This window comes from Ambystoma mexicanum, chromosome 6p (assembly GCF_040938575.1).
Source record: "Ambystoma mexicanum isolate Mex_15411 chromosome 6p, UKY_AmexF1_1, whole genome shotgun sequence".
NCBI classification, from domain to species: Eukaryota; Metazoa; Chordata; class Amphibia; order Caudata; family Ambystomatidae; genus Ambystoma; species Ambystoma mexicanum.
Genome location: NC_090935.1, coordinates 489474848 through 489492831, shown reverse-complemented (window position 1 = coordinate 489492831; position 17984 = coordinate 489474848). Strand labels below are relative to the sequence as shown.

Genomic DNA, 17984 nt, shown 5'->3' with positions numbered 1-17984 from the left:
GAAATTCCTTTGTGTGATTGAATATCTTTGGCGGCAGTCCAGTGGACTCCCCACCCCCCAGCCAGGCTCCAGAGTGTCTGTGGGCAGGAAGCGAGAGAGGAGCACAAAACTCTGCAGTCCTTTCTCTCCCAGCCCAAGTGGGAGAATCCAATTCAAACTGGGAGGCAGGCTTTCCAGAAAGGATTGCCAACCCCCACCTGCACAAGTTTGAATGTTGCAAGGCTGTTTTATGCAGGTACCCAGCCAATCAAAGTCCAATCCTGGACGCTGAAAAGATGGTCGACAACTGGAACCAAACCCAAAGAGGATGATTAAGGAAATGTGGCTGAGATTTCCACTGACCGGATAGCCTGCTGTAGGCCTGCCTTGCAATCAACCTGGGGACTCCGAAACGGACGACCCCCAACCCAGAGCCTGGTAATACCAACTGGACTCAAGAAGACCTGGATTTTGAGCCATCCCATGTTGTGCTGTGACCTTGCAGGGCTGCAATACCCCAATACCCTGGGGGAGTGCACGGTCTTCCGAATATCGCTGAAACTTTGTGGGGATCCTGCTGGACCTCTTGAGTTGTGAATAGAGTCCGAAAAGTCCCCTCACCAGAGTGCTGGATCTTGCATACGACGAGAATCTGACCAACGATATTCTGACTTCTGTGCTCCTAAAAAAAAAAAAAAAAAAAAAAAGCCGCTAAATCCACAGTGCTGCATCCAGCTGTGAGGAAAACCTTGCTTGGAGCCCTCCCTGTGATCCTTGCTGCAAATATCTTTCCAGTGTCCTTTCCTCTGTCTTCTTGATGAAGGCATTCAACGACCATGTTTTTGGCTGCAGATCCTGAAGTCCTCTTGCTGCCAAATCTTCTGTGCTGAGGTACTGTGCTGGCTTGGGGATTTGCTTAACTTGGGTCTCTTGTGAGTCCTGTGTAATTTTGGTGTGTTTTCTGTGACCGTCCAGCTTACTCGTGCCCACTGCTGGAATCCTCCTAGGGTGTCTTCTATGAAGTCCCTGGACCCTCAACTAACTCTCGTTAAATACTTACTTGTTTGAACAGTCTTCCTCTGGAATTCCTAACTTTGCCTGCAATGGAGCCCTATCTCACCCTGCCTTCTGCTGACTCCTAGACCACTAGGGTCCCTTTTCTGCCTCTGAGAGAACCATGTATAAAAATTGTTTATTGAAACATGATAACCTAATACCATTTTCATGTGATTAAAAAAAAAAGCTATTTCTCAAGACTATAAATAAAATCGGAGGCATCAAAGTTTCGGCATACAATCAAGAAAATTATGATCTTATAAGATCAATTTGTAAACATGACTTGCGGCGTATTTGGGCAATTCACAGGCATCCAAATTCATTGGCGAATAACCTAACATCAAATACAACTTCTGCTGAGGATTGGGAACTACATATAATGAACAAATATTGTATGCCCGAGCGCTTTGAGGATTGTACAATTGTGTTTGCCTTCGGCATAGAAGAGAAAGCAATTTATTGGTCAGCACAAGATACAGAGGGGGCGATTGGACAGCTTAATCACTCTAAAGGGGCGGGACCAGATGGAATTCTGCCTTGTTTTATAAGGCTAACCCGATACTGTGGGCAGGAATCTTAAAAATTAAATTTGATAATATCATGCATACTTCGAAAAATACTGCATTCGTGGGTGACATCTATTATAGTGCCTATTTTTAAAAAAGGCGATCCAGGTAAACCGGTAAATTACCATCCAATTTCGCTTATGGATGGAGCTGCTAAAGTATTTGCGATTTTTGATTCTGTATGATATGGAGAGATATATTTCATCCCTTGATGTTTATTCTAAATACCAAACAGGATTCAGAAAAGGCATGAGCACAGTATTGAATGCCACCACTGTACCACATATATTAGCCGGCACAAAAACAAAAGGTGAATGTCTGGTTTATATTGCCTGTATTGACATGACCAATGCGTTTGACTCTGTTATACGAAATATGCTGTGGAGGAAAATGCTTGCTCTTGGCATCCCTGTAAGTTTGATATATTGGATTGTACAGTTGCATATTGATACTTCATACAATCTTGGGCTGAAGCAAGGTTGTTAATTAGCCGCATTATTGTTTAACTTATATTTATGCAGCCTCGATGCTTTGTGGCTTGATTCAAAGGTGTTTGCAGTAAAATGTGGTCAGTTAAGGCTACATTGGTTGGCCTTTGCTGACAACATTATTTTATTTGACTACATCGGGTTTGCAAATAAAACTTGAAAAGTATGCGTATGAGCACAATCTGAGTCTTAATGCAACTAAAATAAACAATGATGGTTTTTAGTGCCGGGAAGAAACTAAAGCAGTATAGTGGGAAATTGAATGAAATTCACATTGCCCCATTAGTTGAGATGACTTATATGGGTATCTTTTTTCTAACACATAATCTGCTGAGCTCTGGAATGAAAGGCTGTAGTCAAAAACAAGGCCTCTCTTGAGTCAAATGAAACTTATTTTTCCCAAATATTGTAAATTTTCTTTACAAACCATTGCTTGTATTTGTAAATCTAAGGGTAGAGCCGGTGATCCTGTATGCTCTCGATATATGCCTGTATGACCTTGGTAAACAACTCGATGTATTGCAAGGATGTTTGATGAAATCTGCACTACGACTTTCTTTAATGATGTAATTTGGAATGGATAGACACAAATTTAAGTTAATATCGCTATCATGTAGAAAAGAATGGCGCACTTTAATTATGCAAAAATGCTTGACCCAACGAACAATTCCCTTTATCAGGATTACCACGCAGTTTTATAAATGGTAATGGCACAGGCTCAATCATCCAGTACCACAAGAGGATGAAGAACGTTTTGAGTGAATTGCAGCTTACAACTGAAGACTTATGCTTTAGACCTGTGTATGTTAAGAAAAAAACAGTTTGAACTTGTTTGGAACCGTACATTAGATGGAATGAAGAGTTACTATACATACACTGAGTACGCAATGTTTACACAGAAGAGAGATCTTCGAGACACATATATAGCAATGTTCCCCTACAACCTGTCACTCGTGCAGTATGTGTTTCAGATTGAACCAATTTCGCACTAGAGAACGTGCCAAACATTGGGGTGACCGAATTGATAAAAAACAGGATGGTGCATGCTGTTTTTCGAGGTGCATCGAATCGAATGAAACACTTAAGCATTTGGTACTCGAATGCAAGCATTTTAAGGTCGCTAGAACAAAATTCCTAATGAAATTTGTAAATATTGACTTTGTTGATGCATTTGAATTTTTGTGGAATAGATTGATGTTGGGGTACCTATAAACGTCTGATCTTTGCACGGGTTAGTTTTTTTTAAAGTAATCGAAGCCGACCTAGAAACATGATTTGATTTAAGAACTGAAGAAATTAGTGTTTAATGTCTATAAGACGAGTGTCTAATATTAATACCTTGATGAACTTCTTTTTAAAAAAAAAAAAAAATATTTGAAAGTCTTGATCAGAGTGTTTTGAATGTAAATAATTTGGTAATGTAATGTTTTTATTCAAACATTGAGACATTTTTGTAAAGGTTTTTTGAACCATGAACAAATAAAAAAATAAAATACAAAAAGAACCATGTACTAGAATTGGGAGGGGCTGGATACTTTAGGGGTCTGCCTTGAAAAGTAAAACAAGTGTTAAAATGTTGACTTTACTGTTAATGAGTTAGTTGGTAACTTTAAGCTCTGAGTGAATAGTTACAAAATGTTATTACTTACCTTGTATATGCTTTGCAAATCTGAAAAATATATATAGAATTTATTTACATTAAATGAGCTGTATGTCTTCTTAAATATGTATTCTCAAAGTCGTATTTTCCTTAGAAACTGTTTCACCATTCTAACAATGTAGGTCATGTGTAAGTTACTCAGCTGTGAATTGGGTTCCTCCCTTCCCAAAAGTAATGCTGTTGGTTTCACTTTATTATTCCTGTTGGGATAATTGTAGGAGTGTCTCCAATTTGGTCTTGCTTCCCCTGACTTGCTGTTAGCCTGTCCAGAGTAAGACTGCCATGGTCCTGCTTAACCTTTTAGGTTCCTGGTAGCTCCTTACAAAAGTATATAGGTTTTACTTACCTTGAGTATAACTGTGTTATCCAAAAATAAGTTTGTTATTGCTTCCCTTAGTCTCTGAACTGAAATGCAACTGTAATTGAATATTACACCCCAACGTCCAACTCTCATAGAAAACGGTTATCCTAAATCGGAGTTGTAGGAATAAGCTTTCCACGTTTCTGAAAAGTATATTGTGCAGTTGACTTACTATGTGATTCCTTGCTGAGCGTCACAGTACAACTGTATTACTAGAAGCAATCTAAAAGTAACTATTGGTTTTGACTTACCTAGAACTACTGTTAGGTGTTCCAAATTAGCTTCTATGCTTGGTCTGTGCACCTACAAGCATAGTGTCGTGTTTTTCTATTATGCGTTTATGTGATTTGTGATGATACTTATTTCCGCCTATAATTATCTGAGCCTATTTGTATTTAAATAAACCATTTATTTTTACAATACATAGTGCCAGTGTTTCATTTGACCATTTGTATTACAATTTCTCTGTACTGTTTCTGCAGCCCTCTCTCCCACCTAAGATGAGCCTGGCTGCTTTGTCTACGCTACCCTATACTGGGGTGGTATGGCCTTATACTAAAAGTGGAGTCTTGTACTGCCTCAGTTTAATGCTTTTGTTATTTTCATTTTTTTTTTTATTGTGCACATTTAGTATAGACAAACTTTTGTTACAAAAAGAACCAAAAATCCCATTAATAATTTTATCACTTATCTAGTTAATCTCGACAGTTTTTGATCAATAAGTTAACCTTTATCAATACCTTTAATGGAATCCGCAGCTATTTTCCTATCTTGACATCATATTAAACAGCTGTCTAGGTAATCCACAATTGCACATGTCAATGGAACTTTGTACCCACTCAATATCGTTTGCCACCATTCTTCCATGTTATGATTTAACAGAGCATACTTTTGCAGATATTTTGTTCTTTGGTCTCTCCGCAATACATTCGATTATCACATGCCTTGTCGACTCAAATGCTACTTTACAGTGTCTGCATTTATCATCTTTAGTCTCTTTATTGTGTTTTTAAAAAAAAAAATCTTTATTTTTCAATGCATTTAATCTCCATTTCATAAATTTGTCACGATGGTGTCTTGAAGGACATTGTTTCAAGTATCCTGGTAGTTTTTCTAGGCCATTTGCCGTCACACCTAGATCTAATGATGTGGGTAACTTTAGATAGTTCTCGGTATTCTGTATCCAGTTCCATTGTTTCTATATTTTCTTAGCCAGTTGTGGAGTCAAGAGTAGTGTCTCTATCTTTGTCTGCTTTATCAAGAATAGACCTTAAGGCTTTTGTCCAAGTTTTTAGCAGTCCATAATATGGCAGATTAGGCCGAGGTGCTAGAATCTCATAGGCTGGAGGTAAATGGCTCAAATTCATTTTCCTCAAAACTGAAATTGATCTCCACAGGACCGTCCCGTGGAGTGGTTCCAAGGCCAATTCATTCCTGATTGCAGTCATTGAAATATTTTTAGGCAACCCCAGAACTCGTCGCCAAAATATCCCTTCCAAATATGGCCAGATTTTCAAATCAAGATTCCATCCCGCTTCTGCACCAAATGTTACTGCACAAATTACCTTCTGCAGATGGAAGGTCCAGATTGGTATAGTTGTGAACTTCCCATATTCGGTATGAAATTTAGCCCTTTGCAGAGAAAAAGTGATCATTCGACAAATTAGATCATTTACCCAACTTCATTTGCGAATTGCGGTATTGAAGAGGACTCCTAGGCATCATATTTCGGATTTAATTTCAATAACTTCATCAGCTACATTCCATTTGTTCCCTTTTCCTGTTTTGGAGCCAAAAGTTAGAATTTTTGTTTACCCAACATTGATTGCTAACTGGTTCTTGTGTAGATCATGTTGTAGAGCTGTTAATAGTCTCTGTAGACCAATCGGGGTGGCATCCATTCGTACCGGGTTGTGAAAACAATTGACCATATTTAGTGCCTCAGGAATATCAGCTATAAAAAGTTTGACCAACGGGCAGCCCTGTTTTACACCTTTTGTTTATTGCAATGCTTTCCGACAAATCACCATTTTTGTTTAGTCTAACACATATACTTGTGTTTTGGTGTAAGGCCATAATTGGCTCCAGTATATTCATTGTCTATAAAAGTGAGAAACAATTTGGTCTTTCTTCTCATTGCCTCTAATTTTAGTATGTTCAGCAGTGTTAGATTTAGCTCTGTGCCAACATCTTTAGTAAACCCGGTTTGTTGACGGTCTAGAATTTTTGTTTCCACAGCCCACTTTGTCAATTTTTTCTGTAGAAAAGTGGCACAGATCTTTCTAATAGTGTCGAGAAGGGCAACTCCGGCGATAGTTCGAAGGATCTTCCCGATTACCCTTCTTAAAAATCGGTACAATCACTGCTTTGGCCCAAGATTGTGGGAGCGACATCTTGCAATGTTTCTAAACAATACTTCAATGAAGTTTGGCCAATGTTCTTTATGGTGTTTCAGCATCATGTTTGTGAGACCGTCTGGTCCCGGTGCTCGGGAATATTTCAGCTTTGATATTGCCTGCATTATGTCTTCAGTTGTTTCGCAAATGTCCCAAGGTTCTTGGTTTTTTTTTTTTCTTTTCTTCTGGCGGATCTTCTAATAACGTGTTTACGAAAACCTCTTTGAAGTGTTTAATCCAATCTGCTTCGGTGACACCGTTTATCGGTGTTGCCCCTTGATTCAGAGAGCCACTATTCAAGATTGACCATATTTATCTTGTCTTGAGCATTTTTATGTAATATAAAATTAGTTCGGCACGTTCTTGATCGCGTAAAAGGTTGAACAATTTCAGCCAATTTTCGAATCTTTGCTTTCGTTTTTTAATTGCAAGTTCTCCAGCGACCCTAGTTTTTTCCTTAGGATTTTGATATCATTGCGTAGGTTTTTTTTGCGTTAACTGCCGCACTCCAAGCATATTTGTTATTTTGTAACGTGCAATTCGCTCGACTCGACTTTGTTGTAAGTTGTAGCAGTAGCGGCGCATAATTTATTTGGTCGTCTGTCGATGTTAATGATGACAAGAATCTTCTTGTTAAGTCATCAATTTGTGAGGGATTAACTCTGTCTATTTCCTCTACTATTTATTGAAAGCATGTCCTTTTGTTATCTTGACTGGGTTGTGTACAGTCCATTTGCCACGTTCGTTTCAATGCCTCATGGTCACTTCTTAGAGTTGGAATTACGATTATTTCATCTAAGCTGTGCCACAGGTTAGCAGAAATCCAAATGTAATCTAGGATTTTGTGACTGCCGTCTCGATGCCACGTATCATTTGGAGGAATATCTCCTGTGATATTTCCATTTACCATCTCGCAATTGCAAGATTCAAGAGCTTCTTTCCAGCGAGCACCTCTGCTTATGCCTCTGTTATGTATCTTCCTCCCCACTGCATCTTGGTCCAAAGTTTTCAGAGCCCAGGCAAAGTTCAAATCACACCATTATTGTTAAACTCGCACCAGAGTAGCATTTTGTCGATCAAAGTTGTTGTTGAATTCGGATATGTCTCAGTTACAATTTTTGTCGGATTCCAATCAGTATTGATGATGAGCATTTGTTTTTTTGGCCCATCGTATGATTGTTTGCTCCAGAACAGGTCCCTGTACAAAGATGTTTGGATTTTCACTTCCCATCCAGTGTCTATTTTTTTATCATTGTGGTTAATCCCGAATAAGGTAGCCATCTCTGGTTGGGACTTCTCGCAGCCACGTTTCTTTTAAACAAATGCAGAAGTTGTCTTCTAGCGGGTTAGGAAACTCGTTATACAGATGTTGGAATCCTCTTGTATTCCAGGAAATCACAGTACATTGCTTTTTTTTTAATAGAACGTGGTAGCTAGTGTGCTTTGGCTTTAGTTCGTTTTATACTCCTTGATTTCCATCTGTTCTCCTGATCCTTGATTTAATGGTTTTACTAAGCCCTTAGTTGAACTTCAGAAAAAATAGGCTGACGAGGCACAAATCTGAAATATTATATGTAATTCAAGAAGTGGGGAATGAAATACCAGACTGGCTAGTGTCGGGTGGCCACCACATTTCAATATGCATGCAGTGAGATATGTGATGGCATACTACATGATATATAGACCCTGCTAATACTAAGAAAACGCTGGACGTTTTGGACCGAGTGAAGAAATGTATACTTATCAATCTTTATAGCATGGCGACTAGTGCTTTCCTAAATGGTTATCTTTCTTAAATGTACTGTATTCTGCAACACTCCATTTGCCTGCATTGTTCTGTTGGCCTTTTTCTGCTTTTGCAGGACCCTAATAAAGCTGGATTGGACAGCAAAATCCCCAAGGTTGGTGATGGAGAAGGTAGTTTTGACTTGTGCAAATGGGGAGGCTGCAACATCTGGATCTATATAATATTTCGTGGCTGTTCATTTTTGTGGGCTAGGTGGAGGTGAGCTGCATTTCCCCTAATGTACTTATAGACATGGGTGCCGCAAACAGGGCTGTCATCAAGCAAGGGATATACAAGAGGATAGCCTGCAAAGACCACATCACACCCAAGGACAATATTATATGCATATATGGCAAGTGCTCTTTAAATCTATACAGTGTGAATGGACCACTCTTGGGGGAAATTGCATAGCAATGGATATGTTGGGGGACGGACCGTGGTGCAATGTATTACGCTATGGTCTGTACAGATAATCAGTTTGGGAAGCTGACCTTGATGTCCCGTAGATAAGTGCCCCCGCCCACGACAAGCAACTTCTACCATTTTCCTTCATTTTTCAAGTGTGGTTGAGTTTTGGAAAATGGCTATTAATAGAATACTCTACAGTACAATGTACAATAGATAATGCAGGCAGTTTATGTAGGACTATGTGGTTTCACTAGCGTATATTTAATGTAATGTTGACATTGAGAATTGAAATTGATGACGTTATTGCTGTTGTGGTTGTGTGGGGCAGTGTGATGTGTGAATGGGACAGTGTCAAATCTGAAAAATGTATTTCAAGTGTTTTACATCAATTTGTAGGGAAAGTTTTCCAGCATGGGCTCTGGCATGAATTCACATGCTCATTAATATTCCCCATTGTCCGGCCAGGAATCCTTGGTAAAAGAAAAACCGTTTCACTTTCACTTACAAATTGTCTTTCTCCTATAAACCAATCAGTGAGCTCTGGGTCAGACTGCCCCCAGCCAATGACTGCCCTCTCCTTAAGCCCCTCCTCTGACAAGCTTCTTCAGATTTTTACCGCACGTTCAAGTGTTGGGAGTCCTTGTGTTTTGCTCCCAGAGCTTTTCTGCATTTTTGTGCTTTTTTTCGTCAAAAAGTTACATTTTTTTTCCCCTGAAATGGAGCACGTGCGCTCTTCGTCTGTCGACCGGATATCTGTTTGTCGGTGTCTTTCATTGCCCCTCAAGGGCAGGAATCATCTAGTTCATTGAAGATTCCAGAAGGCCATCGAGCCTACACGCATGCCGGACCATGTCGGAGGAGAAGGACGCAAGTTCTCTCTTCAAGCTCTGCTCCAGCTGCGGATTGAGGAATGTGTTTGTTGTGGACAAATACTCCCAGTGCCTCTACTGACTCCATCCGGATCACAAGAAAGCGGATGCAAAATTTGCCTGGGATTCTCCAAACGCACCATCAAGGATCAGCACAGTAGATTGTCGGCATCACTCACCGTCAAGGCCTCGACCCTGTGTAGCAAGCAGGGGCATGCCTCACCCAGGACTGGCCGATCTGAGGAGCGTGCTTTTAAGTACTTTGAGGATGCCTCATCCGTGGGGGCCCAAGACAAGGTCAAGCACCGCAAGTCAGTTTCTGTCTGGGTCGCCGTGCAAGTGGGTCCCGCAACGGGCAGGGCGTGCTCATCTCCGTGGTCTGCCTCAGTCGGAAGCCATCGCTCCAGCTCCTCTTTCAAGAGGAAATCGGCTAACCCCAGGAAGCTGCGGGAAAAACTGGAGAGAGCCAAGGCACAGAGTAAGGTGTCGGACATGCCCCGGAAGGCCCATGTGGTCCAGGAGAAGTCATCCTTGTCAATTGAGCTGGTGGCAGCCGCCCTATAGAAGGTGAAGTGGGCTGACGTGGTCCAGGAGACCCCTAGGGCGCCTGCAGAGGTGTCGGCCAAGCTGGTGGAGAAGACACCGGGAAAAAGGATGCCAGACCCGAGCCCGGCAGACACCCCTCAGGACGTAAGGGGGGGTAGTGGTGGCCTCCACAGTGCTCCAAGGCACAGCCATTTCTTCTTTGGATGAAGAGGGCATGGTTTCCGTTCACGCAGTCCTGGAGTACGTGGGAAACGACAACGACAATGACAAAATCGTGAAGGGGGATCGACGTAGGCGTTGGCCCTCCTCCCAGGGACAAGTCGCTGGACATCCTGTCATCCCTCCACACGCTTGTGTCTGAGATCTGGAGGAGGATGCAGAGGGCACCCCTGACGCTGGCTCCGGTGACACTGGGCCCCCCACCGGCGAAGAAGAGGAGACGGCATCCCACGCCACTTCAACCGCCTCATACCCTCCCCCACCTAGGCATAAAGAGACTGATGCGGACTACGGCAGTATTTCCCTGCCACCGATAGCGTCTCGCACAGATGAAATGGGCTCGATCCACTACATGATCGTCCGTGCATCAGAACTTTTCCAGCTGACGCCAGAAGAGACAAAAAATGAAGGGTTCCTTTACCAGAGCCCGGAGGTGAAAAGACCATTCTGGCAGTGTCTCTCCTGGACAACGTTTGGGGATGAGGGGCTGGCCCTGATGACCAATTCCTCCTCAGCCCCAGCGAAAAGAGTCAGGCTGGAGAAAAAGTACCCGGTGCCGGAGTCCGCACACTAGTGTCTGCGATCGCAGCCTTCCCCAGACTCTGTTCTCTCAGGTGCTGCAAGGAGAAGTCCTCCAATCCATCGTCTTCAGCCTCCGTTACCCCAGATAGCGAGGGGAAGAAGTTGGACGTTGTAGGTAGAAAGGTGATCTACTCGGCGACGACAGTCAAAGCAGCTAACACCCTGGCGATCCTTTCCAGATACGACAGGAATTTATGGTACAAGATGGCCCCACTGCTGAAATTCCTCCCCAATGAAAAATGGGTCGAGCCATTGGAGATCCTCCAAGAGGGCGAAGTGGCATCACCGTGGGCCTGGCCTGTACATCGTGGACATGGGGTTCCGACAGATGGGGGAACAGCATCTGCCTCTGTCATCGTGGCTGGTTGAAAGCCACCAACATTCGGCAGGAAGTTCAGACGAGAGTCCTGGATATGCCATTCGGGGACAATCTCTTTGGAAGGCAGTCGATGAGCCACTGCAGGCCATCGAGACCAACAAGGAGACAGCCCAAGCCTTAGGCACGCTGCAGCAACACTGCCCTTACTTTCGTCCCTCAGGAAAATCTGGAAGATCGTTTAAGGGTTTCGGCAGGGAGACGGGGGGGTTCGTCCTCATAGCTCCAGCCTCCCATTCCATGACCCAGGAGGCCCACAGGGGTCGTTCCAAGGCTTTCGGAGATGGCCACCATCGTAGTCGCTCCCAAGGCGGCACGCAGGCCCTGAAGCAGGATTGAACCGGTGGGAGGCCGGCTTGTGGGCTTTGTCAGCGAGTCGGGAAAGATCTCCACCGACCGATGGGTGCTGGATGCGCTCTCCCACAGACGCACTCTAGCATTCCAGCAGACGTGCCCGTGGATACGAACGGTGGCCCGGCAGGAGCAGCACATCCCTCATCTCCTGCAGGAGGTACGGGCCATGCTAACAAAAGGTGTGATGGAGCTGGTTTCAAAGCATCTCCGGGGCTCCGGAGTCTACTCCAGATACTTCTTGGTAAAGAAGAATACCAGGGCTGGAGGTGCATTCTGCGGCCTTTAAACAAGTTCCTAAAGTCCCAAAAATTCAGAATGGTCCTGTTGCAGCATGTGTTCGCCCAACTGGAGGAGGGGATACTTCCTATCATCGGTGAATGTGGAGGACGCTTATTTCCACGTCCCCATTCACGTTAAGCATCGGAAGTTCCTACACTTGGTTGTACAGGGAAATCACTACCAATTCAAGGCCCTTCCCTTCGGACTGAAGTCGGCGCCCAGGGTGTTCACGAAGTGCCTGGTGGCGGCCCATCTACATCTGCAAGGGATACACGTGTACCTGTACCTCGATGACTGGCTCATCTGGCCAAGTCAAGGAAGATAACCATCGAGCACACGTTTTTCCGTGAACTATCCAAAGTCCTGCTTGATTCCATCGCAGAACGCGCTGTTCCTGGGGTCCCAGCTCAACATGATCTCCTGCCTGGCGGCCCCCTTGGAAGAAAGGATAAAGTTCATCCTGGGCAACAAGATCGCCACGGTACGGATCAAGACCCTGCTCGGCATGTCATCGTGCATATACCCGATCCGGCTCGGCACGTTGTGGATGCAACCCCTTCAAGAATTCCTGGACGCACAGTGGATCCAGGTATCCGGACGCTTCGCAGACAGGATTGTTCTCGACGAGGAGTTCCATCGAGCGATAAGGTGGTGGGGAGTGCACTCCAACATCTCTGGGGGCACAGATTTCCAGAGCCCACCCCCCCCCATTCTAGGAGACAGTCACCACAGACGCTTCCCTGGAGGGCTGGGGAGCCCACACCAGACTTCTCCATGCCAGAGGCCTGTGGCTACCTGAGGAGAGTGATCTCCACATCAATGTCCTGGAACTGCGAGCAGTGTTCTGGGCCCTCAGGTCCTTCCTTCCATCCCTCAAGGGCAAGGTGGTGAGAGTCTTCACGGACAATACCACCACAATGTTTTACATCAGGAAGCAGGGGGGACCAGATCCCTGGCGCTCTCCAGAGGCGCAGGATTTGTGGCACTTGTCCGTCGCCCTGGGAATGTTCCTTATTCCTTTCCATCTGGCGGGGGTCAAGAACAACATCGCTGACTCCCTCAGCAGGGAGCTGCGCGCTTGCCACGAATGGGAGCTTTGGCAGGATCAAGTGTACAACCTTTTCCTCAGGTGGGGCAGACCCCATATCGATCTGTTTGTGACAGCGGTGAATTTCAAATGCCAGATTCACCAGCAGGTTGCACCAGCCGAGGAGCATGGGGGGGGGGGGTGCCTTCTCCTTCCTGTGGGAGGGTCTCTTCCTGTACGCGTTCCCTCTGTTGCCACTCCTACTGCAAGTTATCAATCATCTCAAACCGAGCCGATGCAGGAGGATCCTCGTTGCCCCAGCGTGGCCTAGGCAGATTTGATACCCGGATCTGCTCGGCATGTCTGCGTCGCCCGCGGTCAAGCTGCCATTGGTCACGGATCTTCTGGCAAGAGAAGGAGGCGTAATCCTACATCATGACCCAGGATCGCTGAACCTGACGGCTTGGCTCCTGCAGCCATAGAAATCTGAGGATACGAGCTGCCGGCGAACTGCAGGGAGGTCCTTGCCAGGGCCAGACCATCGTCGATGCTGAAGTGCTATGGGCACAAGTGGAAACATTTTGCAATGTGGTGCCAGAGGCCTAATATCAACCCTATGAGGGTCACAGCCCCGCAGATTCTTCCGTACTTGGCCAAGGGGGGGCTGGCCTCCATCAAGGTGCATCTGGCGGTGATCTCCCGCTACACCATGTCTCCCGGACTGTCTTCTCTTTGGTCCCATCGTCTGTTCAAGGAGTTCCTCAAAGGACGATTTTGATCGTTCCCGCCGGTGAAGGCTCCTGTTCGGCGTGGGAACTGAACGTGGTACTGACGAGGCTCATGGGGGGGGGGGGGGCGGGCGGCGGAGTGGGGGGTCTCTTCGATCCCATGCATCAGGCGGCTCTCAAGTTCCTATTGTGGAAAACTGCTTTTCTGGTGGCCATCACCTCCTGGAGGGTAGGTGAGATCCAGGCCCTATCCTGCAAACAGTCGTATCACTTTTCACGACACAAGGGTGGTGCTGCAGACGCACGCACCCCTCTTTCAAGCTGAAGGTTCCCTCGTACTTCACCTCAATGAGCCTTTGGTGTTGCCTGTGTTTTTCTGAAACCTTTGTCTCTGCTGAAAGGACTTTGCACTCGCTGGATGTGGCTTGTGCTCTGAAGTTCTATGTGGCTTGCACAAAGAGTTTCCGGAAGACATCTCAAGCTTATGTGAATTTTGGTCCTGTAAAAATAAATTAAAATAACCATTCAATTGAAAATAAATTCATGCATTTAATGTACATATGGTACAAAGCATTTCAAGTAACTCTTCATCAGGGGCTTCTAATCACAAGATTTCTACTTAAAATTCAAACTGAGATAAGTGATATTGTTTGTAACCTATTCAAAAAGAATCCATGCTATATCTCATGGATTGTCAAAATCACTTCATACTTGAGAAAAAGTTGTTTATACACAAATTCACAAACTTGTCAGCTTATCTATAGCCACTTTTAACATTTAGGAATTGTAACCTTCAGTATTAGACAAGGAGGTATTTAGAGGCTCATTAGTGGCTATAGATTATAAGATGACAAGTTTGTGAATTTGTGTATAAACTATTTTTGTTCAAGTATGCTGACGGGGAAGATGTTTTTTGTTGCTATTTAAGTTTGCTGTGTCCCCAGCCCACATGCTTTGTCACACCGAGTGTGACGGGTATGCCCAGACTTGGGTCCCGTGCCTGCTGGGCCTACAGACCCAAGCTGCTCCTCACTGCTGAGCACCAACAAGGGCGAAACATGTTTAGGGATGCTTGTGGTCTCGTGCAGAAGGGATGTGGCCTAGCAGTTTGGGCTGGACTGCCCCTTCTGGGGTAGGGCCAGGCCTGATATGCATATGGTCTTTCCCCTTCTGTAATGGCTTGGCAGGCGAAGAACGGTGGTCTGGAGGGTTGCCCAGAGCATTGCCAGTGGTTAAGATTAATTCTAAACCTTCCTGCCATTACCTCTTTGTTTTTGCCTAGCCCACATAAATGCATTAATGTATTTTGAGGTGAATTTGAATTTATGGATTTTAGGCTTTGGGATTGTGCAATTTAAGTGAGTTGGCTGCCACTGTAGTTCTTTATGTATGTGGTGCAGTATGCAATGGATGTCTTCGAACATCTGAGCATTATACAGTTTATGTGCGGTTTTTGGTGTATGTTGAAGGTTTGGCTTACAAATGGCATGCAATTATTGATTTTACACACATGGGTGGGAGTAATTACCCCATACATGTGTGTTCATTTTAAGACTTACTGTTTTTATTGCAGTGCAGTTATGTTTTTTGTGTGCACTTTGTCGTGTTAGTGGCTTTTCTTTTCATTGCTTTTGTGTGTCATCTGTGGGAGTGGTATGGTAGAGATACCCTCTGGTGTGGTTGGCAGCTTTAGGACTTTAATGTATGGCAGGATCCCAGTGCGAGGACGGTTTGGTGGCGAGTTCGGCCGTGCTGGGTTTTTCCTAGGTGGTAGCGAATTTCTTGGTTCCAGAGTTGTGTGTGTGTGTGTGTGTGTGTGTGTGTGTGTTCTCGCTCGCTCTGGTGTGGTAGGCCTGAGACCCTGAGTGGCAGGTGGGGTGAGGAGTGAAAACACCGAGATGGTTGTCTGTTATACAGTGTGGTTTGTCCTCGAAGGTGGAAGCTTTGAGATCCGGGGGTGGCAGTCCCAGATAGATCGTGGTATGTTTCCTGTGATGGATTTGAATGTTAGCTACGTGGTTGGCAGTATAAACTTTCGTGGTTGTGAATGTGGTTTTGTTACAGTGAGGCTGGTTATGTGTTGCTGTGCATGGGATCCTGTCTGGTATGGCTGTGTGTGTGTTGAGCCCTTCCCATAGTCTTATAAGGAAGAGGGATGTGTAGTGTGGGGCTTGCATTGCAACATGCAATGCAAACCATATAATGTTGTCTAGTGGTGGAACCCTTCACTCAGGGTTTCGTGGATGAGTCATTCAGGATGGGAGATACAACTGAGGGCAGGATGTTATCTATGCTCTCTCCCTCTTCTTATAACCTATGCCATGAAACATAAAGTACTTCTACATGTTGTACCTTCTGTCTCCAGTGTCTTACCTGCATCTTGTGTCTTATGCTGGAATGGGACACTACATAAACCAGCCCTATATGTGTAATCTCTGTTCATCTGATGGCTTGTTTTATTATCATGTTTACTACGACAATAAAGTAATATTAAAAGAAGTTATTCCAGATGGACTGCCCTGTAAATCGCTGATTGTAAGAGACAGTAAATTCAAACTTGCTTGCTATCATCAACGTGTTCAGGGCTTTCAAGTAGTTCTCTAAGTCACAGCTGATCCTAGAAGGGCCTGGCCTCGAAGGGGAATCCATGCCATGAGCATAGGATAGGTGACACATGTCCAGATGTGTGTGTGCAAGGCACAGTTCTAGCTACAGAAAGTAAACTCTTTTACTGGAGCAATAGATGGTTTGAGAATCCTAATCGCGCCCACAATGCTTTTCTTTCTCTTAGTCTTAGTTGTTTGCCTGTTCTCGATCTTACACTCTCTACCATAACTGTCCTTGGATACTCGTGCTTTTCTTCTTTTCTCACTCCTGTTTTCTCCTTGACCACGCTCCTGTTTTCTCCTTGATGTCCTTGCTTTTTGGTTTTATTTGACTTGTTTATTTCTACATCATTTCTTCTGCTCGTTCATTGCTCTGGCTGTTATCCTGTACTTTCTCACTTGCCGTGTTCTTGATGTATACATCCCTCTATGCTGGGTATCCCTCTATCCTGGCTATCTCTTAAAATGCTCTTGAATTTTGGTGTCCCATTTATGCTATCACTGCTGCTCCCTTAGCTCTAACCTAAATCTAATTTCCCTGCAGTTATTGTAGTTCCATCATCTTTTAAATGGACTTGCTCTCTTCGTGCATAGTTTTCTCTAGTTTTGCTCTTCTTGATCTAATATATTTGTTTTGAACCTTGATCTTTTCCACATTTTAGTTTAGCTCTTCTATTAGATGTGCTTTTGCTATTCTTCTCTTGCCAGGTGTTTTCCCGCATTTGCTCTCCTCATCGCTTACTTTCTACAGCCACTCTACCTCTAATCTCCTTTTTCTTTCTCCCTTTGCTTAAACCTTCTAATCTTTGCTCACTCTTGCCTGGCATCTATTTTACTTGTGTAACTGTCTAATTTTCTCATGTTCTCGCTCACTTTCTTTCTCTTGTTTTTCTCCTTTGGTCGCCTGCTCATTCTCTCTTGTTCTCTCGCTTAATCCTACTTGCTCTTACTCATTGTTTCTCTTACCTCCTTCTCAACCTCCCTCTTATTCCTTCTGTCTCTCTCGTTCTCACTTCATGCGCTCACCTGCCTTTTGCATGTTTCTCATGCAGTACAGACTGTTTTCTCCCCTCCCCTTTTTTCTGGATTCACAATCCCTTTTCTCTTTAATGGCTATTTATTTTAGTTGTTCTCCCACACCCGTTTCACATGTGTATTAAGCTAAATAATGCTGTCATTGCTTTTGTTAGTTCTTTGCTCAGTGGTATGTGGACCTCCAAATCTGATCCTCCACCACTTAAGTTTTTTTCCTTCTTTTTTTAATAATGTGGTGCAAAGCTCACTTGGTATTATGCTCTCGTCTTTCTGTTCTCATCTGTCCACCATCAGCCTTATCCCTGTAAGGACTTGTCTTATGCAAGTAAATGAACATTTGTATTGCAACTAAATTCCCTGTTCGCTGGCATATCAATCCTCCCCATTCTCTCTCCCCTCCATTCTCTTTACTATGTTTCTTGAGTGTCCCCCTCTATGACCTGGTTTGCACTGTCTGCTAGCCAACAGGCCTATTTTGAATACCCTTATGTCATTCATCATTCATGCACACTCTCCATGGTGTTTTCGTATAAAATATTTACAATTAACTTGCCAAACATCTCGTTCTTATTGATCATAGGTTTTTGTATGCTTCCTTCAATGTATTTTTGTATTGAAATTCAATATTGACTGACTTCTGTTTTTTTTCTCTTGCTTCTCATT

General features: G+C 44.1%; 1 protein-coding gene across 4 annotated transcripts in view; it reads left to right on the top strand.

Moving 5' to 3' along the window:
• The window catches only part of IL6ST (interleukin 6 cytokine family signal transducer), a 612349-nt gene that overhangs the window by 102724 nt on the left and 491641 nt on the right, over window positions 1-17984 (top strand). The window lies entirely within an intron of this gene.